This window comes from Piliocolobus tephrosceles, chromosome 5, assembly GCF_002776525.5.
Source record: "Piliocolobus tephrosceles isolate RC106 chromosome 5, ASM277652v3, whole genome shotgun sequence".
In the NCBI taxonomy this organism is placed as follows: domain Eukaryota; kingdom Metazoa; phylum Chordata; class Mammalia; order Primates; family Cercopithecidae; genus Piliocolobus; species Piliocolobus tephrosceles.
The window spans coordinates 140,930,941-140,954,529 of NC_045438.1; the positions used below are offsets into that span (position 1 = coordinate 140,930,941).

A 23,589-nucleotide genomic window follows, 5' to 3' on the forward strand; every position below is an offset into this window, starting at 1 on the left:
CAGGTGTGTACCACCACACCAGGCCAATTTTGGGCTTTTTTTGGTTTGTTTTTTTGAGATGGAGTTTCACTCTCGTGGCCCAGGCTGGAGTACAATGGCACAATCTCGGCTCATTGCAACCTCTGCCTCCCAGGTTCAAGCAATTCTCCTGTCTCAGCCTCCCAAGTTGCTGGGATTACAGACGCCCGCCACCACACCCAGCTGATATTGTGTTTTTAGTAGAGATGGGGTTTCTCTATGTTGGTCAGGCTGGTCTTGAACTCCCGACCTCAGGTGATTTGCCTGCCTCAGCCTCCCAAACTGCTGGGACTACAGACATGAGCCACTGCGCCTGGCTAAACAATCTAATTTTTATACCTCAAAAAAGTAGAAGAAAAAATTAAGTCCAAAGTTAGCAGAAGGGAGGAAATAATAAAGTGTTTTTTTTTTTTTTTTTTTTTTTTGAGACAGAGTCATGTTCTGTCACCAGGCTGGAGTGCAGTGACACGATCTCGGCTCACTGCAACCTCTGCCTCCCGGATTCAAGCAATTCTCCTGTCTCAGCCTCCTAAGTAGCTGGGACTACAGGCGCCTGCCACCACGCCTGGCTAATTTTTGTATTTTTAGTAGAGACGGGGTTTCACCATGTTAGTCAGGCTAGTCTCCGACTCCTGACCTCAGGTGATCCACCCACCTAGGCCTCCCATATTGCTGGGATTACAGGCGTGAGCCACCACGCCTGGTCATTTTATGAGGCTAGAAATACCCTGATATCAAAGACAGATACATTACCAAGAAAACTATAAGCCAGTATCCCTGGTGAACATAGATGCAAAAATCTTCAACAGAATATTAACAAACTATTACTGTATTCAACGGCACATTAAAAGAATCATGCACCATGAACAAGTGGGATTTATCCTTTGGATGCAAAGATGCTTCACATACAAAAATCAATTAATTGATGGCATGGCCTTATATAGAGAACACCCTAAAGACTCCATTTTTTAAACTGTCAGTTAAGTTGCAGGATATGAAATCAGCATTAAAAAGCAATTGTGTTTCTATGCACTAACAACCAACTAGCTGAAGAGAAAATTAGGAAGATAATCTAATACAGTGGCACCAAAAATGATAAAATACTTAGTTAAACTTAACTAAGAAAGTGAAACACTTGTGCACTAAAAACTATAAAACATCCATCAAAAAGATACAAACAAATGGAAAGACATCCCATGGGCATAGATTGGAAGACTTAAAGTTTCCATACTACCCAAAGTGATTTACAGATTTAATGCAATCTCTATCAAAAATCCCACTGGCATTTGCACAGATATAGAGAAAACAATTCTAAAATTGTATGAAACTACAAAGGACCCTGAATCACTAAATTATCTTGAGAAAAAAAACCAATAAAGCAGGAGGTGTTACACTTCTCCTGCCCTCTCTTCTGTTCCATTGGTCTCTATGTTTGTCTTTGTACCAGTATCATACTGGGGTTTTCTTTGTTGTTGTTTGGTTTGGTGTGTTGTTTTTGTTGTTGTTGCTGCTGCTGCTGCTGCTATTGTTGTTTAAGACAAGGTCTTAGGCAGGGCTCAGTGGCTTACACCTGTAATCCCAGCACTTTGGGATGCTGAAGCAGGTGGATTGCTTGAGCCCAGGAGTTTGAGACCAGACTGGGCAACATGGTAAAACCCCATCTCTACAAAAATTACAGAAAATTAGCCAGGCCTGGTGGCCCGCACCTGTAGTCTCAGCTACTCGGGAGGCTCAGGTGGAAGGATCACTTGAGCCCAGGAGGCGGAGGTTGCAGTGAGCAGAGATTGTGCAGCTGCATTCCAGGTTGGGCGACAGGGCAAATATAGGGGAAAATCTTCAGAACATTGGTCTTGGCAATTACTTCATGGGTAAGACACCAAAAACACAGGCAAAAATAGAAAAATTGGACTATTCCAAATGAAGGAGCCTCCACACAGCAAAGGAAACAATCGAGTGAAAAGGCAGCCTATAGAATGGGAGAAAGTATTTGCAAACTATATACCTGTTAAGGAGTTAATTTCCAAAATACAGAAGGAACTGCTACAACTCAGTAGCAAAACAAACAAACAAATAAACCTCTATTAATCTGATTTAAGAAGGGCTAGTAGACATTTCTCTAAAGATGTGCAAATGAGCAACAATGTTCAATGTCACTAATCATCAGAGAAATGCAAATCAACCTGTCAATGAGATTCACATCACACCTGTTAGGATAGCTAATATCAAAAACAAACAAATAACAAAAACAAAAGGCAACATGTGGAAAATTGGAACCCTTGTTTCTACACTGTAGGTGGGAATGCAAAATGATACAGTCACTGTAGAAAACAGTATGGCGGATCCTCAAAAAAATTTAAAATGTAACTACGTTTTGATCATCCTGGCTATTTATCCAAAAGAACTGAAATAAGAATCTGGAAGACACATTCCACTTCTGTATTCACTGCAACCAATGAATTCACAACTGTCAAGACGTGGAGGCTGGGTTCATGGTTGCACACGCCTGTAATCCCAGCACTTTGGGAGGCTGAGTCGGGTGGATTTCTTGAGGCCAGCCGTTTGAGACCAGACTGGCCAACATGATAAAACCCCATCTCTACTAAAAATATAAAAATTAGCAGGGCACAGTGGCGCATGCCTGTAATCCCAGATACTCGGGAGGCTGGGGACGAATCGCTTGAATCCAGGAGGTGGAGGTTGCAATGAGCCAAGATAGTGCCACTGCACTCCAGCCTGGGCGACAGAGCAAGTCTGTCAAAAAAAAAGGTAGGTAGGTAGGTAGGTAGGTAGGGAGGGAGGGAGGGAGGGAGGGAGGGAGGAAAAAGTGGAAAAAGGCCTGGCACAGTGGCTCACACCTATAATCCCAGGTTTTTCAAAGGCTGAGGTAGGAGATCAGAAGTTTGAGGAACAAGAGAAAGCAAAAATTTTAAGTTTTAGTTATTTGATGTGGGTTTTATTATACATTTTGGTAGGAAGAGTAAAGGTCAATTTTTCTTTTGATTTAAAATACCTATTTTATTATAGTAAGAACACTTGACATGAGATTTATGTTCTTAACAAATTTAAATGTATAATATACAGTTGTCCCTTGCTTTGTGGCAGAGATTGATTCCAGGACCTCAGGCAGATACCAAAATCCCCGCATAATCAAGTCCTGCAGTTGGCCCTCTGAAACCTGCCCTGCCTGCATGAAAAGTCAGCTCTCTCTTTGCGCAGGTTTCACATCATGCCATACTGCGCATTTGATCTGCTAGTTTGGTTGGAAAAAAATCCACATATAAGTGGACCAATGCAGTTCAAACCTGTGTTGTTCAAGAGTCAACTGTAGTATCGTTAACTATAGGCACAACGTTGTACAGAGATTTCTAGAACTTTTCCGTCACGTATGATATGGTTTGATTGTGTCCCCACCCAAATTGCACCTTGAATTGTAATAATCCCCACGTGTAAAGCGTGGGGCCAGGTGGATATATTGAATCATGAGGGCAGTATCCCCCATACTGTTTTTGTGGTAGTGAGTAAGTCTTAGGAGATCTGATGGTTTTATAAACACAGTTCCGCTGCATAAGCTCTCTTGCCTGCAGCTATGTAAGACATGTCTTTGCTTCTTCTTTGCCTTCTGCCATGATTGTGAGGCCTCCCCAGACACATGATACTGTGAGTCCATAACGCCTCTTTCCTTTATAAATTACCCAGTCTCCGGTATGTCTTTATTAGCAGTGTGAAAACAGACTAACACAATGTATAACTGCAACTTTGTTGATTAGCAACTTCCTGTTTCTCCTTCTCCCAAGCCCCTGGCCACCACCATTCTTTCTAAGTTTGATCATTTTAGATATCTCAAGTAGAATTAAGTAGTTAACAAATTAAGATTAATAAAGGTTAATCTAAAATAGAATTAATTTGTTCTTTTGATGGTTTATTTCACTTCACATACTATCCTCGAGGTTCATTTTCTTTTTTATTATTATTTTATTGTATTTTGAGATGGAGTTTCACTCTTGTCATCCAGGCTGGAATGCAATGGCACAATCTCGGCCCACTGCAACATCTGCCTCCCTGGTTCAAGGGATCCTCCTGCCTCAGCCTCCCGAGTAGTTGGGACTACAGACGTGCACCACCACATACAGCTAATTCTGTATTTTTAGTAGAGACAGGGTTTCACCATGTTGGCCAGGGTGGTCTCAAACTCCTGATTTCAGGTGATCTGCCTGCCTCGGCCTCCCAAAGTGCTGCGATTACAGGCGTGAACCACCACTCCCAGTCAAGGTTCATTTTCTTCATCCACTCATCTGATGGTGGACATTCAGTTTGTTTCATATTTTTAAAAAATTTTTATTTTTGTAGAGACAGGGTCTCGCTATATTACCCAGGCTGGGCACTTGGTCCACTTATACATGGATTTTTTTCATCCAAACTTGCAGATCAAAAATGCAGTATTGGCAAGATGCAAAACCTGCACAAAGGGAGAGCTGACTTTTTATGTAGGTGGGGCAGGTTTCAGAGGGCCAATCGCAGGACTTGACTATGAAGGGAATTTGGAATATGCCTGAGGTTCTGGAATCAATCTCCCCCACAAAGCAAGGGACAACTGTATAGCATACATTTAAATTTGTTAAGAACAGAAATCTCATGTAAAGTGCTCTTACTACAATAAAATACATTTCTTAAATCAAAAGAAAAATTGACCTTTACTCTTTCTAGCAAAATGTATAATAAAACCCACATCAGGCCGGGCCCAGTGGCTCATGCCTGTAATCCCAGCACTTTGGGAGGCCGAGGTGGGCGGATCACAAGGTCAGGAGATCGAGACCATCCTGGCTAACAGGGTGAAACCTCGTCTCTACTAAAAATACAAAAATTAGCCAGGCGCGGTGGCGGGTGCCTGTAATCCTAGCTACTCGGGAGGCTGAGGCAGGAGAATGGCGTGAACCCAGGAGGCGGAGCTTGCAGTGAGCCGAGATCCTGCCACTGTACTCTAGCCTGGGTGACAGAGCGAGACTCCATCTCAAAAACAAAAAACAAAAAAACCCACATCAAATAACTAAAATTTAAAATCTTTTCTTTCTCTCATTCCTCAATTTTGATAAATCCTGCCACTGTCCCAGCAAATCTAGGGCCCCACAAATCTAGTACATACCCGCACCACTGCAACCCCAGAAAAGGCTGAGCTCTCTCCCCCAGCTCCTGACTGTCTTGAATTTCTGAACTCCACCTCACGTACAGAACTGTGTGACTGCCCATTTAACCTACTTAAGAATAATCTCCCCATAATCACTGGACACCGATGGCAACTGCTGAGTGCCCAACCTAGGAGACCTTATGGCTAGAGTAACCGATCCCACTCTGCTACCCCACCCAACATCCCAGACAGATGCAGGCTGGCATTGACACAGAGCAGAAATGTCTGGAGCAAAGAGATGTAGATCAAGCCTAGCTATGAACTAAGTCTCTGGAGGTTTTTTAGGTGATGGAGATTAGAGGGATGGAGGGAACTGAAAAAGAAAGGGGGATCAGCCAAATCAGGTTAAGCAGTCTGATTAAAGGACAGATATTCCTGAAGATCCTGAAGGCAGAAACTTTGTCTTAATTCCTTCATCTGCACTCATCCTAAACCACAACTTCACCCCTCCCCTAGACAAACACAACCTTCACAGAAGAGTTTTGAAAAGATTTCTGGCAAGAAAATAAAGTTTCCAGAGACAATTGAGGTTTTTTGTCTGGTTGCCACTGGTTAAAATAAATAAGCAAACTTTTTATTGATATCACAACAACTGCTTATGTGCTTACTGGCCATTGACATATTCTATTTCGGACGTGCCTGTTCGGATCTTTTGATCATATTCCTAAAAATAAAAGGTAAATGATGTGGCCGGGCACGGTGGCTCACGCCTGTAATCCCAGCACTTTGGGAGGCCGAGGCAGGGGGATCACCTGAGGTCGGGAGTTCCAGACCAACCTGACTAACATGGATAAACCCCATCTCTAATAAAAATACAAAATTAGCGGGGTGTGGTGGCCGGAGCCTGTAATCCCAGCTACTCAGAAGGCTGAGGTAGGAGAATCGTTTGAACCTGAGAGATGGAGGTTGTGGTCAGCCATGATGGCTCAAAAAAGTAAATAAATAAAATAAAATAAAAATAAATAAATAAAAGGTAAATGATTATGTAAGTGGGTGGGGGGATGTGGAGCATAGCCTATTTCCATGACCTTGGGGAAACAAATATTTCATAGGGAGATAAAAAGTAAGTAAACAAAATTGAAATAAATTTGACTTTGTGAAAATTAACAATTTTATCACAAGACACCATTAAACTGTTTCTCAGACACAGGTAGGAAGAAGATATTCACGCTACAAATATCCAGCAAAAAACTCTTACGTGACATACACAAAATCAATAATGAAAACCCCAACAAAATATGCTGTTGTGATTCAAAAGGGAGCTCTGCTCCATTTTATAAACCTTGAGAGGCTGGGCACAGTGGCTCACACCTGTAATCCCTGCACTTTAAGAAGCCGAGACAGCAGGATCCCTTGAGCTCAGGAGTTCGAGAGCAGCCTGGGCAATATGGCGTAACCCCCGTCTCTACTAAAAATACAAAAATTGGCGGACCCACGTAGTCCCAGCTACTGGGAAAGCTGAGACGGGAGAATCGCTTGAGCCCGGGAGGCAGAGGCTGCAGTGATCCAAGATCCTGCCATTGCACTCCAGCCTGGGGACAGAGAGAGACCTTATCTAACCACTGTACCCCCACCAAAAACAAACAAACAACAACAAAATCCTTGAGAGCCTCACTCTTTCCTAATTGAGAAGGGTGACCAGGCTCACCAGCAAGTGGGACCTGTAACGTGGTGGTGCCTTAGGCTACTAACCTGCATCACATCAGCATAGAGACTGAGATTAGTTAGGGCCCCACAGCGATCCTTCTCTTGGGACATTGGCTCCTTCAGCTGAGGTGGAGTTCAATGAAACAAGTTACCCAAGCTGAAATAGAGAGGGGAGTGGGAAGAATCCGGGAAGTATTTCCTCTCAGTTTCAGACGGAGCGTCCTTCCAGGATGAAGTGAACTTGAGAACCACTACTCTAGAGAAACTCCTGTAACAACCATTGTCATATTTGCGGCGCTTTTCCCCTTTCCTTATACATTCCACGTATCAAAACCGAAAATACCAAAACTCTAGACTCAAGATCCAGGAAGGCTTTCAGGGACATAAAATCTCACAAACGCCAGGCCAATAAACCTCGGGCAGAACACACAGAAATTTGATTTCAATTTCAAAACTGTTATACAGTCCTATGACTGTTTCTCTGTCCTTTCAATGCACACAGACATTCACTTCTTGATTACAGAGAATGACTTTTAAAACACACTTTATAAGGAAGGTGCCCAGGAGACCTCCACCACTTTTCTGCAGAGAAATGCTCGCAGGGAGAGACTGTGGAGTCAGATGGGGCCAGGGGGCTGCCTGTGACTGCCAGGTATCTTCCAGGTCAGCAAGAAGGCAGGGGACAGTGCTACGCAGCTGTCTTACAACAGGTAAAATTAGGACCACTTGACTCAGCTTCTTCCAATTCTCACACAGTTTCCTGCCATTCCTATTCAGCTATTGTCTCACTCAATCTGCTTTTTTACGTATTGCTATAATTTTAATCTTGGTATTGTGCTTTTTGTTTTTGTTTGTTTGTTTGTTTGTTTGTTTTGATCTTTTGGTTTTTGTTTCTTAGATTTTACTTCACATTGAAAAATCTACCCATCTTGGTGCATACGCAGCTGCTTCGTTATTTGTGACTACTGCACAGCATGAAGTGTATACCCAGCTACTCTGATGACGGACATGCAGGTTGCTTCAACTTTGTTACCCCATATCACTACAATGATTAGTCTCATTTAATCCACTAGAATGATAAGCTGAAATGTCATTGAGGGACATTCCTAGAAGTGGGATTACTGGGTTCTAGACAAAAAGCTATGCAAAAATAAAAACTCACTTAATACCTGTACAGCAAAATCTAAGATCTATATTTTTAAGAATTAAATCCTACTTTTATTCCATGTAGAAAATCATACATATAATATTTTTCTCGTGATAAATCAGAGGAAGGACATCTAACTTACAATGCTCTGAGGAAACCTCCCAGGGAAGATTCTTGAGGTATATCTAAAATTTGAGTAAACTTGTGGTGAAGAAGGGAAGGTATTTTGAGCGGACGGAAAATTTAAGTTTAACAAGTTATTTACTGTTAATTAACATTTCTTTTACTTTAATGATCTAGCAAAATTTTCTGCAATGTGATAATATTTTGTGGGGCTGTCTTCTTCAGAGTTTCAAAGTAAAGTAGAAAAACTTGTTTTATAGAATCTGATGGCAGATTATTCTGCATGTGGGGGAGATCAGTGAATTTCCCAGTAATTCTGTCCCCAGAAAAACCCCAGAACTCCAACTATGCCTGTTCTGACAATTGACACTCTTAGCTTGTCATCATGTCTTTCTTCCTAGTGTTAGTACAGTTTCAAGTATCCTTTGTTTTGTATGAAGCAGGGTTCAATCTCTGCAGTAGAAGCATAATTTTTGCCTTGGCCTACAACCTCATCTAGGTCAATCCGAGATCAGAGTTTTTTATTTGTATAGCATGATCTTTCAAGCATTATTCATGGCTAGAATACCTTACTATTTATTTATTTATTTATTTATTTATTTATTTATTTATTTATTTATTTGTGAGATAGAGTTTCGCTGTTGTTGGCCGGGCTGGAGTTCATTGGTGCGGTCTTGGCTCACTGCAACCTCCGCCTCCAGGGTTCAAGCGATTCTCCTGCCTCAGCCTCCCAAATAGCTGGGATTACAAGTGCCTGCCACCACGCCCGGCTAATTTTTGTATTTTTAGTAGAGATGGGGTTTCACTATGTTGGCCAGGCTGGTCTCAAACTCCTCAGCCTCCCAAAGTGCTGGGATTACAAGCGTGACCCACCACACCCAGCCACTTTTTATTCTTCTAGAGTCTTCATGGATTGCCTGATTTTGCTTCATAGTTGCAACAGATAATCTAATATTGTGCAAGTGTGATATTGAGTATGGCCAGGATCCTGTTTTATTGTGTTCACCACAAAGAAATAAATCACGCTGCAGAGGGCAATTTGGCAGAATCCATCAACATTTCAAATGTATATATCATATGTCCCTTGATGTGCATTTCACATGTGTACAAAGGATGCTTGCAGGCATAACAATTATGTTTAAATTATTCACTTGATATTATTTGTAATAGAAAGATTAAGAAAAAGCTATTTATCTTAGGTAATCAGTTAAATACATTATGCCATATATACAAAATAGAACAAAATGGAGTCTCTTATGTCTACTTCTTTCTACATAGACACAGTAACTGTCTGATCTCTCTTTTCCCCACACATAAGGAGGGGCCAGGCTCAGTGGCTCACGCCTATAATCCCAGCACTTTGAGACATCGAGGCGGGCAGATCACCTGAGGTCAGGAGGTTGAGAGCAGCCTGGTCAACATGGTGAAACCCTGTCTCTACTAAAAATACAAAAATTAGTCAGGCATAGTGGCAGGCTCCTGTAGTCCCAGCTACTCAGGAGGCTGAGGCAGGAGAATCTCTTGAACCAGGGACGCAGAGGTTGCTGTGAGCTGAGATTGTGCAACTTCTAAATAAACAGAGGGGAGGACTGCCTGAGCCCAGGAAGTTGGGAGGTCAAGGCTGCATTGAGCCTTGATTGTGCCACTGCACTCTCGCCTGGCCAAGCCTGTAATCCCAGCACTTTGGGAGGCCAAGGAGGGTGGATCACGAGGTGAGGAGTTCAAGACCAGCCTGGCCAAGATGGTAAAACCCCATCTCTACTACAAATACAAAAATTACCTGGGTGTGGTGGCAGGTGCCTGTAATCCCAGCTACTCAGGAGGCTGAGGCAGAGAATTGCTTGAACCCGGGAGGCTGAGGTTGTAGTGAGCCGCGATTGTGCCCCTGGACAGCCTGGGCAACAGAGTGAGACTCTGTCTCAAAAAAAAAAAAAAAAAAAGATAGACCCACATGGAATGTCTTTCCTTGTTAATTGGATCTGTCAGTAGTGACCTGGACCTGTGGATCCAGGGTGCATACATGACTCAGGGAGTCAGATCCACAAGACACTCATGCTCTGATTCCAGCTTTTGGAATCCAGCCCTTGGAATCAAGAGTAGTGGCCTTGATTAGCTCCAGAACTTCACAAGCGATGCAGAGGAAATTCACCCCAGCTAGCACCTTCTCTAAGAATTTTCTGGGCCAAATTCAAACAAGTGAAACAACAGAAACTTGCTCCTTCAAATCTGTGAGTTTTGGATTTAGAGATTGGATTTTCTGTGAGGGAGCTGCAAACAAAATTGGTTTTTGTCTTTGTATTTCCTTATTAAAACAAGTAACTTACAATCATTTGGATAGACTTTACTGACACAGGTGAGGTGTGACCTGGGGATTATGGAAGGTGGATATGGAAAGACAGAATTGCTTCCTTTATTATAGTGAAACTTTACATGACAATGATGGTTTAATGCAGTCTTAAAAGAAAATGGAGCCGGGTGTGGTGGCTCATGCATGTAATCCCAGCAGTCTGGAAGGATTGAAGCAGGCAGATCACCTGAGGTCAAGAGTTCGAGACCAGCCTGGCCAACATGGTGAAACCCCGGCTCTACTAAAAATGCAAACATTAGCCTGGCATAGTGGCAGGCACCTGTAATCCTGGCTACTCAGGAGGCTGAGGCAGGAGAAGAGCTTGAACCTGGGAGGCGGAGGTTGCAGTGAGCCGAGATCGCGCCATTGCACTCCAGCCTGGGGGACAAGAGCGAGACTTCCTCTGAAAAAAAAAAAGAAAATGAAAACTTTCGGCCGGGTGTGGTGGCTCACGCCTGTAATCCCAGCACTTTGGGAGGCCGAGGCTGGCGGATCACGAGGTCAGGAGATCAAGACCATCCTGGCTAACACGGTCAAACCCCTGGCGTGGTGGCAGGCGCCTGTAGTCCCAGCTACTCAGGAGGCTGAGGCAGGAGAATGGCGTGATCCCAGGAGGCGGAGCTTGCAGTGAGCCGAGATCATGCCACTGCACTCCAGCCTGGGCGACAGAGCGAGACCCTTTCTCAAAAAAGAAAAAAAAAGAAAATTTTCTTAGTTAAAACTGATCAGCTTACTTGATTAGAGCGTCGTGCTCATAATGCCAATATTAGGGGTCCCCATAGAGGCCAGGCCAATATATAATTTTTTTCTTTTTCTTTTTGTCTGAGACAGTCTCACTCTGTCTCCCCAGAACGATCTTGGCTCACTGCAACCTCCGCCTCCCAGGTTAAAGCAATCTCCTGCCTCAGCCTCCCAAGTAGCTGGGACTACAAGAGACTACCACTACGTCCAGCTAACTATTTTTGTATTTTTAGTACAGACGGGGTTTCACCATATTGGCCAGGCTGGTCTTGAACTCCTGACCTTGTGATCCGCCTGCCTCGGCCTCCCAAAGTGCTGGGATTATAGGCACGAGCCACCGCACCCGGCCGGGATATAATTTCTTTAAAGCCTGGACGGTTTCTAAGTATCAGTTCACACATCCACATGAGGTTGCCACGTATCTATTTCTTGAACTCCTTTCTGTCATTCAGGGTAAAGAATGTCCAGTTCCCCACTTTGCTCAAAACGGAGCCCTGTTCCTTTTTCGAGATCCCCAAGGAAACTCTCTGCAGAAAACTGTTGACAAAGGTCTGCTCTCGAGACTCCAAGGAAGCCAGACTCACCTGCATTGCACAGATGGGATCCTGCACATTGGCACCTACTCGGGTAGGCACCACCTGGGCCTCTCAAAGCCTGCAGACAAACACAGAGTAAAAAGAAAGGGAGCGACCGGGCGCGGTGGCTCGTGCCTGTAATCCCAGCACTTTGGGAGGCTGAGGCAGGCGAATCATCTGAGGTCAGGAGTTCAAGACGAGCCTGGCCAACATGGTGAAAACAGGTCTCTACTAATTATCTGGGCGTGGTGGCACGCGCCTGTAATCCCAGGAGGCTGAGGCAGGAAAATCGCTTGAACCCAGAAGGAGAAGGGTGCAGTGGGCCGAGATCGCTCCACTGCACTCCAGCCTTGGCAACAAGGTGAGACTGTCTAAAAAAAAAAAGTAAAGAGGGTAATGGATTCAGGGTTCAACAACATAGCTCAGGACAAAGAAGGGACAAAGGTTCATGAGACGGCTGAAGATCAAGGAGAGAATACAAAAAGTCTTTCCGTGTTTATGCTTAATAATATGCAAAGATTCTATCGGTTCAAACAGAGACGCACAGAGGCAACATGACAAAAAGAAAAGGCATCATATTTTTTATCCAAAAACCTTTTGCTCGTTAGGCAAAATAGTAACCTTTACACGATAGAAAAATATACCCTGGAAGATCTCAGAATAGAAGGTGCTGGCAGGGCGCGCTGGCTCACGCCTGTAATCCCAGCACTTTGGGAGGCCGAGGCAAGTGGATCACTTGAGATCAGGAGTTCAACAACAACCTGATCAACATGGTAAAACTCCGTCTCTACTAAAAATACAAAAATTAGCCAGGCGTGGTGGCGGGCGCCTGTAATCCCAGTTATTCGGGAGGCTGAGACAGGAGAATTGCTTGAGCCCGGGAGGCAGAGGCTGCAGTGAGCCGTGATCGCGCCACTGCAATCCAGTCTGCACAACAAAGTGGGAAACTCCATCTCAAAAAAAAAAAAAAAAAAAAAAAAGGAGCTATGTCTATACAATACAGCTTCAGTGATTCGGTGCGTAGTGGCTCACGCCTCCAATCCCAACACTTTAGTTAGTTAGCTGAGGCGGAAGGATCACTTGAGCCAAGGAGTTAGAAGACAGTCCTGGAGTTAGAAGCCAGCCCTGGCAACACAGTAAGACCCCATCTCTACAAAAAAAAATTAAAAATTAGCCGGCCTTTGGTGGCTTACGCTGAGGCGGGAGTATTACTTGAGCCCAGGAGTTCAAGTGAGCTGATTACGCCACTGCCCTGCAGCCTGGACTACAAAGCGAGACCTTGCCTTCGCACTGGTTGAAGGGAGCGAGTCACAATAGTGGTTCCCTCTGTATAGTGATTGGAAAGGAACTTGGAGTGCTCTTGAGTTGCGTGCTGGTAGGCGGGGTTTATTCGGTTTGTGGAGAATCATCCAGGTGAATATTTATATGTGAGAGGTTTTTTTTTTTTTTAAGGAATTGTCTTATGCAACTGTGGACCTGGCTAGTAAGTGCTAAATCCATAGGGCAGGCTGTCAGGAAAAGCAGGCCATCGGAAAGTACAGGCTGGAAACAATATAGAAAATCAATGAAACTAAAAGTTGGTTATTTGAAAAAGTTCACCAAAATTGACAAATATTTAGCTCAATAAACCAAGAAAAAAGAAGAGAGGGCCGGGCACAGTGGCTCACGCCTGTGATCGTAGCACTTTGGGAGGCCAAGGTGGGCGATCACCTGAGGTCAGGAGTTCGAGACCAGCCTGGCCAACATGGCGAGATCCCCGTCTCTACTAAAAATACAAAAGTTAGCGGAGCACAGTGGCGGTGCCTGTAATCCCAGCTACTCAGGATACTGAGGCAGGAGAATCGTCTGAACCCAGGAGGCGGAGGTTGCAGTGAGCCGAAATCGCGCCACTGAAGTCTGGGCAACAGAGTGAGACTCTGTCTCAAAAAAAAAAAAAAAAAAAAATTAGGAGACTCAAAAGACTGAAATCAGAAATGAAAGTGGAGGCATCTGCTCCACCTAAGCTGAACCCGAGGCGGGAAGCTCAGGACATAGCCGTTGATTGGCTGGCTGGGGCACAGCTTGATGGCGTCGGGTTGACCAGCCACAGGCGGCACCTGGGCGAATGGCGCCTGTGTGAGAGGCTGGTGGCCCCAGGGTGCCGTGGCCTTAGAAGTGGGAAATGGAGGCAGGAGCCCTCCCTACACTTCACCATAGGCTTCCTGATAGATTCCAGCATCATGATTACCTCCCAGATACTTTTTTTTTTTTTTTTAATTTGGGTGGCTTTTCTTCATGGGCCAATTGTTTAAGAACTATGAGGTGCGTCAGTATGTTGCACGGGTGACCTTCTCTGTGATGTTTGCATTTTCTTGCACTATGTTTGAGCTCATCATGTTTGAAATCTTAGGAGTATTGAGTAGTCGCTCTCGTTATTTTCACTGGAAAATGAAACTGTGTGTAATTCTGCTGATCCTGGTTTTCATGGTGCGTTTTTACACTGGCTATTTTGTTGTGGGCAACATCGGACTACTTTTGTCTCCTCTGTCTTAGTGCATAAACAACGACTGCTTTTTTCCAGTCTCCTGTGGTTTACCTTTATCTATTTCTTCTGGAAACTAGGAGATTCCTTTCCCATTCTCAGCCCAAAACATGGGATCTTATCCATAGAACAGTTCATCAGCTGGGTTGGTGTGACTGGAGTTACTCTCACGGCTCTCCTTTCTGGATTTGGTGCTGTCTACTACCCATACACTTTCATGTCTTACTTCCTCAGGAATGTGACTGACAGATATTCTAGCCCTAGAATAGCGACTGCTCCAAACCATGGATATGATCATAACCAAAAAGAAAAGGATGGCAATGGCACAGAGACCAATGTTCCAGAAGGGGGAGGTACATAACAAATCATCAGGATTCTGGGGAATGATAAAAGTATTACCACTTATTCAATAGGAAGTAGATGCTTTGGAAGAACTAAGCAGGCAGCTTTTTCTAGAAACAGCTGATCTGTATGCTACCAAGGAGAGAACAGAATACTCCAAAACCTTGAAAGGGAAATATTTTAATTTTCTGGGTTACTTTTTCTCTATTTACTGTGTTGGGAAATTTTTCATGGCAACAATCAATATTGTTTTTGATCGAGTTGGAAAAATGGATCCTGTCACGAGAGTCATTGAGATTACTGTGAATTATCTGGGAATCCAATGTGATGTGAAGTTTTGGTCCCAACACATTTCCTCCAATCTTGTTGGAATAATCATTGCCACATCCATCAGAGAACTGCTGATCACTCATACCAAGTTATTTTATGCCATCTCTAGCAGTAAGCCCTCTAGTGTCAATGTCCTGCTATTAGCACAGATAATGGGCATGTACTTTGTCTCCTCTGTGCTGCTGATCCGAATGAATATGCCTCTAGAATACTGCACCATAATTACCGAAGTCCTCGGAGAACTGCAGTTCAATTTCTGTCACCATTGGTTTGATGTGATCTTCCTGGTCAGCACTCTCTCTAGCATAGTGTTTCTCTATTTGGCTCACAAACAGGCACCAGAGAAGCATATGACACCTTGAACTTAGGCCTACTACAGACTGTTAGAGGCCAGTGGTCTCAAAATTTAGATATGAGAGAGGAAAAATGGAGGGGACAAGGGTCTAACATTTTATAAACAAACAAAATGCTGTGGTAGTGTTTTTTACCTCTGGCATCCTCTTTCCTACTCAAGTGATACTGTGATCATGAGTAGCATCAGCTAGAACATGAGAGGGAGAAGTAACTCAAGTCAATACTCAGCAGAGAGCATCCTATGTGGACCTGAGGCTAGTGCAATGGCAGAGAGGAACCAAAAAACTAGAAGGAAAAAATATACTGGAACTCTGGGGCAAGAGATGTCTATGGTAGCTGGGCCAAACACACAGGATATCCATTTTAAGTTTCCCATGGAGGTGGTCATAGCTTTCCCTTGAGATTGACTGTCATTAAAATCAGAGATTGTAAGGAAAAAAATTAAGAGAAAGAAAGGGAAGGCAGGAAGGCAGGAAGGAAGGAAGGAAGGAAGGAAGGAAGGAAGGAAGGAAGGAAGGAAGGAAGGAAGGAAAAGAAAAGAAAGAAGAGACATTACAAATTTACAGAAATCAAAAGGATTATAAGAGAATACTGTGAGCAATTGTATGCTAGCAAATTGGATAATCTAGATGAAGTGGACAAGCACCTAAAAACAATCTATTAAAATGTAATTACAAAGAAATAAAAAATCTGAATAGACCTGTAACTAGTAAGGATACTGAAGCAGTACGATACAAAATTTCTCCACAAATTACTAGCAAACTAAAGTTAGCAATATGTTTTTGGGTTTGTTTTTGTTTTTTGAGATGGAGTCTCGCTCTACCACCCGGGCTGGAGTGTAGTGGCGCAATCTCGGCTCACTGCAACCTCCACCTCCCAGATTCAAGCAATTCTCCTGTCTCAGCCTCACGAGTAGCTGGGACTAAAGGCACACACTGCCACATCTGGTTAATTTTTTGTATTTTAGTAAAAACGGGGTTTCACTGTGTTGCCCAAACTGGTTGTGAACTCCTGAGCTCAGGCAATCCGCTGACTTGCCCTCCCAAAGTGCTAGGATTACAGGCGTGAGCCACCATGCCTGGCTAGCAATATGTTAAGAAGATTATACACTATGAAAAAGTAGGATTTATTCCTGGAATGTGAGGATAATTCAACATACAAATATCAGTCAATGTAATATATACCACATTAACAGAATGGAAAAAAATTACATAATCACCTCCATTGATACCGAAAAAGCATTTGACAAAATCCCACACCCTTTTGTGAAAAACAAACAAACAAAAAAAAACCCACCCAATGAACTACAAATAGAAGAAAACTTCCTTAGCATCATAAAGGCTACTTATGATTAACCTTCAGCTAACATCATATTCAATAGTGAAGGGCTGGCCGAGCACAGTGGCTCACGCCTATAATCCCAGCACTTTGGGAGTCCGAGGCAGGCAGGTCACCTGAGATCAGGAGTTGAAGCCAGCCTGGCCAACATGGCAAAACCCCATCACTACTGAAAATACAAAAAAATTAGCCGGGCATGGCGTGCCCCTGTAGTCCCAGCTACTCAGGAGGCTGAGGTACGAGAATCACTTGAACCTGGGAGGCAGAGGTTGCAGTGAGCTGAGATCTCACCACTGTACTCGAGCCTGGGCAACAGAGTGGAACACCCTCTTAATTAAAAAAAAAAGAAAAGAAAAGAAAAGAAAAGAAAAGAAAAGAAAAGAAAAGAAAAAAGTAGTGAAAGACTAAAGCTTTTTTTCCAAGATCGGCAAAAGATAAAAATGCCCACATTCACCACACTATTCAGCATAGTGTTGTCAGTTCTAGCCACAGAAAGTAGGCAAGAAAGTGAAATTAAAAGCATCCCAGCTGGCTCTGTGGCTCATGCCTGTAATCCCGACACTTTGGGAGGCTGAGGCAGGAGGATCACTTGTGCCAAGTAGTTCGAGACCAGCCCAGGCAATATGGCCAAACCCGTGTCTACCAAGAATACAAAAATTAGCTGGGTGTGGGTGGGAGGATCACTGGAGCCCGGGAAGTCAAGGCTGCGGGGAGCCATGATTGTGCCCCTGCACTCCAGCATGGGTAATCTCCTGTCTCAAAAAATAAATAAAATAAATTTAAAATATTAAAATTTAAAAAAGAAACTTGCATGCCAATGTTTCACAACAGCATTATTGATTTTGGTTGATTCTACCTGTTGACTATTCAGAAAGCCTAAAAAGGAGTAAAATTTTGATACATGCTCATACATGATATATGAATAAAGAGTGAGAACATTATTCAAAGTGAAATAAGCCAAACATAAAGGACAAATATATGATTTCCACAATAGTAAAATTCATAGAGATAGAAAGAGTAGTTACCAAGAGCTAGGAAGGTAGAGAGAAATGGGGAGTTATTATTGAAAGGATACAGAGTTTCAATTTTGGATGATAAAAAGTTCTGGAGATGGATAATGGAGATGGTTGCACGATGATGTGAATGTACTTAATTCTACTGAAATGTATACTTAAAAGTAATTCAAATAACAAATTTTATGTTATGTATATCTTACCACAATTTTTAAAAGTATATAAGGATGTAAAATATATAAGATGTAAAATATATTTTATATATATATAAAAATATATAAGGATGTAAATTAAATGGTTTAGAAAAGTAAAGGGATAGACCGGGCGCAGTGGTTCACGCCTGTAATCCCAGCACTTTGGGAGGCGGATCACGAGGTCAGGAGTTAGAGACCAGCCTGGCCAATATGGTGAAACCATGTCTCTACTCAAAATACAAAAATTAGCCAGGCGTGGTGGCGCACGCCTGTAGTCCCGGCTGCCTGGGAGGCTGAGGCAGAAGAATCGCTTGAACCCAAGAGGCAAAGGTTGTAGTGAGCTGAGATCACACCACTGCACTCCAGCTTGGGTAACAGAGGAAGACTCTGTCTCAAAAAAAAAAAGAAAAAAAGAAAAGTAAAGGGATAAAGATATATTACACAAAGGTTAGGCTGGGTGTGGTGGCTCATACCTGTAATTCCAGAACATTGCAAGGCTGAGGCAGGTGGAACACTTGCGACCAGGAGTTCAAGACCTGCTTGGCCAAAATGGTGAAACCCTGTCTCTACTAAAAATACAAAAATTAGCCAGGTGTGGTGGCCCACCCCTATAGTCCCAGTTACTCAGGAGGCTGAGGCATGACAATTGTTTGAACCCAGGAGGCAGAGGTTTCTATGAGCCAAAATCGCGCCACTACACTCCATTCATGAGAGTGAGTCTCAAAAAATAAATTAAATAAAATAAAGTTAAAAACAACAACCCCCTCCCTCCCAAAAAAAACCACAAACGCTAACCATAAAAAAGTTAACGTAAAACGTATGTATTAACATAAAGTGTAGATTTTAAGACAAAGAGTATTACCATAGATAGAGACATGACATAATAAAAAAAAAAAAAGGAGGCATTTCATACTGATAAAACAGAGACATTTTATAAAACAGAAACATGTGAATGCTACATGTGTAGCATTCCATATATATTGTATATATTCAATAATATATAACAATACAAAATGACATGAAAACTTATGTCTACACAAAAATCTATCACAATTATTTGTAACACCTTTATTTATAATAGCAAAACACACTACTAAAATGTACCTCAATAGGTAGATGGTTAAAGAAACTGTGGTACATCCATACAATAAACAACTACTCAGCTATTAAAAGGCAGGAACTGTTGATACAACAAATTGGATGGATCTCAAGGGCATTATACTGTGAAAAAGGCCAACCTTTTTTTTTTTTTTTTTAAGACAGAATCTTGCTTTGTCACCCTGGAGTGCAGTGGCACCATCTCCACTCACTGCAACCTCTGCCTTCTGGGCTCAAGCAGTTCTCATGCCTCACCTTCCCGAGAAGCTGGGACTACAGGTGTGAGCCACCACGACCAGCTAGCCAATTTTGGTATTTTTAGTAGAGATAGGGTTTCACCATGTTGGTCAGGCTGGTCTTGCACTCCTGGACTCATGTGATCCACCTGCCTCAGCCTTCCAGCGTGCAGGGATTACAGGTGTGAGCCACGGCACCTGGCCTATTTCTGTAACATTCTAAAAACAAAATAAAAAACAGAGATTAAGAACACATTAGGCCTGGCACAGTGGTTCATGACTGTAATCCCAGCACTTTGGGAGGCCAAGGTGGGTGGGTCACCTGAAGTCAGGAGTTCAAGAACAGCCTGGCCAACATGGTAAAATCCTGTGCCTACTGAAAATACAAAAAATAGTCAGGTGTGGTGGCACGTGCCTGTAATCCCAGCTACTTGGGAGGCTGAGGCACGAGAATGGCTTGAACCCGGGAGGCAGAGGTTGCAGTGAGCCGAGGTTGCACCACTGCACTCCAGCCTGGGCAACAGAGTGAGACTGTCTCAAAAAAAAAAGGAAAAAAAAGAACATATTAGTTCTGTGGGGGTGGTTGGCATGGGAAGTGAGTGTAACTAGTTAAATGGTGACACCCACAGGGAAATCTTTGTGGTGATGAAACTTTTTTTCTGATTTCCAGTGATAGTTACACAAATCTACACATGATAAAATGACCTAGAACTACATACAAACATTGTACCAACGTCAGATTCTTGGGTTTAATATTGTACTATAGTTATATAAGATGTAGCCATCGGGGGGAACTAAGTTAAGGGTACAGGGAACTTCTCTTTGCTTTCTTTGTAATTGCCTGTAAATCTATAATTATTTCAAAATTAAAAATTTTAAAACCTGATGGTAGTGGGGCATGGTGGCCCGCACCAGTAATCCCAGCTACTCAGGAGGCTGAGGCAGGATAATCACTTGAACCTGGGAGGCAGGGGCTACAGTGAGTTGAGATCGCACCACTGTACTTTAGCCTGCGCAATAGAGTGAGATTCCATCTTAAAAAAAAAATAAAATAAAATAAGTAATAAGAATGTTCTCTAATCAATATAGAATTAAATTAGAAATCAGTAACAGAAACAAAGGAAAATATCCCCAAATGCTTGGGAAAATAACATCACACTCCTAAACAACCTATGGGTTAAAGACAAATTACAAGAGAAATTAGAAAATAGTTTGAACTAAAAATAATAAAGTACAACATATCTAAACTTATTGATAGCTGCTAACACTGTTCTTGGAGAGAAAGCTGTAGATTTATATACATATAGTATCCAGTTGGGCATGTAAGAAGCTACAAGTCATCACTAAGTCCTAAAAACAAGTAAAACCTGAACAAACTGAAAACCCAGCTCTTCTTATGTCTGTCAGAAAAAATGGGGTCACAGGGCAAGCCACTGCTTCCAAAACTGAAAAGACAAATACAGAGAATCACAACTTACCAGAGCAGAAACCCACAGAACAGACACCATGTGAACTAGTGCTGGAGCAGGGAAATCTGAACTCCAATTAGCAAATTGTTGGTGGCTCAACATTGCCGAGTCTAGGAGATAAAATCTCCAGAACTCAGTCATCTTTACCTCACAATTTTGTTAATTTTACCTCAGGAGCTTGACTGGATTGTCACAGTGAATATGGGAGAAAAATCCCCTCTACCTCTGGTAGCAGGTGGGCAAGAACCAGTTTGCAATAGGCCAAAGCATTTTGTTCTCTTAACAAGGTCTGCCCTCAGGAGAAACAATTTAACCTCAGCCTAACCTGCTGGGGTTTTATCAGAGCCCAACTGCTCTGTGGGAAGGGAAATAAGGAACTCCAGCCCACTCTAGCCATCTAGTCCCACCTAAAGTGGGGGAAAACTAGGAAGCACGTTTAAAGTTGACAGTCCAGAGACACAGGATCACTAACAGACTGAGACCTACTTGTGGGACTACAGAATGCTTTATTCCCCCCACACCTTTCCACCACATTACTAAAGGCCTGCTTATAGCACCTCACTTTACCCACTGGAACATGACCTGCTAGCAAGAAAAAATAACAAGGCACAATAAAAAGCAAAATACACAGAAGAGACAGAGCAGGCATCAGAATCAGACCCAGACATGACAGGGATGTTGGAATTCTCAGACCAGAAATTTGAAACAACTGATTAAGATGCTAGGGGCTTTGGCTAGGTGAGGTGGCTCACACCTGTAATCCCAGCACTTTGGGAGGCTCAGGTGGGCAGATCATGTAAGGCCAGGACTTCCAGACCAGTCTAACCAACATGTTGAAACCCCGTCTCTACTAAAAATACAAAAAAAAAAAAAAAAAAATTAGCCGGGCCTGGTGGTACATGTCTGTAATCCCAGCTACTTGGGAGGCTAAGGCATGAGAATTGATTGAACCCGTGAAGCAGAGATTGCAGTGAGTCATTGCACTGCAGCTTGGGTGACAAAGCGAGGCTCTGTCTCAAAAAAAAAAAAAAAAAAAAAAGATGGGAAAGGCTCTAATGTATAAAGAAGATGACATGCAAGAACAGATGGGCAATGTAAGCAGAGAGATGGAAATTCTAAGAAAGAGCCAAAAAGACATGCTAGTGATCAAAACCACTATAACATCAAGACAATGAAAAGACAAGCCACACACTAGGAGAAAATATTTGCTAAAGATATACCAAAGTACTCTTATTCAAAATCTACAAAGAACTCTTAAAATTCAACAGTAAGAACACAACCTCATAAAAAAAAATGTCCAAAGACCTTAACAAGCATGTCACCAACGAAGATATACAGATGAAAAATAAGCATATGAAAAGGTGTTCCGCATCATATGTTATCAGGGAAATGCACATTAAAACAACAATGTGATATCACTACACACCTATCAGAAGAGCTAAAGTCCAGAACACTGACAACAGCAAATTTTGGTGAAGCTATGCATGTGCGGGAGCAGAGGGTATATGGGAAATCTCTGTGCCTTCTGCTCAAAGTTTTGCTGTGAATCTAGAACCTCTCTTTAAAAAAAGAAGTCTATAAAATTTATATGTAAGAAAGAAGAAAGGTTTATGTTTGTGGAACTTTATGAAGGGAAATGAAGCTTGGGACTTTAAGCTCGGTGGAGAATTGATTCAGAGAGTCAACCCTCGCTACGGAGAGTCGTGAAGAACTGATATAAAGGGCCTGAACGAGGGACCTATCAACAACAGAGGAAAAGGATATTTTATAGAGTCTGAATGTAAGCTCAGTAGAATTTTGCAACAATTTTGACGCTGGGTGAGAGAGTGAGAAAGAATTTTGAGGTAAGCAGAAGGACAAATTCCAGTCATCACGTCAAGTAAGTAAACGTCAAATCTGGTCAGCGCCAAGATGTTTGAGATTTATCGTACTGAGGTTATAGTTTTAGTATAAGACTCTTAGAGCTCAAATACTCAGCAATTTCTGGGTTTTGGATATTTCCTAATTTCGGTGTGGTGCTCGTTTTGTAGCACTTTTAAAATGCGATGGTAGACACCGACTTGAATAGAAAGAAAAATTTCTAGGAAGGATGATCAACAGAGAATTCCTGATTAGGTCCAGCAGGATGCTGTCTTCCCTTAGTAGGGGTTTCCGTAGTGTAGTGGTTATCACATTCGCCTCACACGCGAAAGGTCCCCGGTTCGAAACCGGGCGGGAACACTATACTGTACTAAGTTTTTGTCTTCCTAAAATTTATAGTGAATGCTTGTCTTCCTAAAATTTACAGGGACCGCTCTTAGGACCCCGTCCATTCGAATCAATTACTACCCGCCTGTAAGTTGTTTACACTGTGTAACTCAGTACTACGAATGCGAATTGCTCTCTTCCTACACCAGATTTAGAGAGGAGGGGACCCCATGGGGGCCCAAAGACAACAGGAAGCTAAAGGAAGAAGGAGCATATATCTATGTTGAAAGATCCCAGCCTGGTGCTATTTGATGGGATTTGGAAGGAGGTCGAGTTGTCTGAGAAGAGTAACTTGAATTGTATAATAAATGTTACTTTGTTAGAGAAGACTAACAAAATCATGACTTTAAGAATTCTTTTTATACTGTAACATTTCCTTGTTTAGTACTTTTTTTTTTTTTTTTTTTTTGAGACAGAGTCTCCTTCTGTTGCCCTGGCTGGGGTGCAGTGGCTGTAACCTCCGCCTCCTGGGTTCAAGCGATTCTCCTGCCTCAGCCTCCCAAGTAGCTGAGACTACAGGCATGTGCCACCATGCCCAGCTACTTTTTGTATTTTTAGTAGGGATAGGGTTTCACCATATTGGCCAGGCTGGTCTCACACTCCTGACCTTGTGATCCGGCCGCCTCAGCCTTCCAAAGTGCCACCGCGCCTTGCCCCTGTTTAGTAC

At 42.8% G+C, this 23,589-nt stretch overlaps 1 non-coding gene and 1 pseudogene across 1 annotated transcript; both read left to right on the top strand.

Moving 5' to 3' along the window:
• The first annotated feature begins 13,978 nt into the window (after positions 1 to 13,978).
• Positions 13,979 to 15,335, top strand: LOC111525938 (annotated as a pseudogene).
• Positions 15,336 to 22,822: 7,487 nt separating this feature from the next.
• On the top strand, positions 22,823 to 22,895 carry TRNAV-CAC. The gene has a single exon. It is a non-coding gene; the product is annotated as a tRNA-Val (tRNA).
• The last annotated feature ends 694 nt before the right edge of the window (positions 22,896 to 23,589 follow it).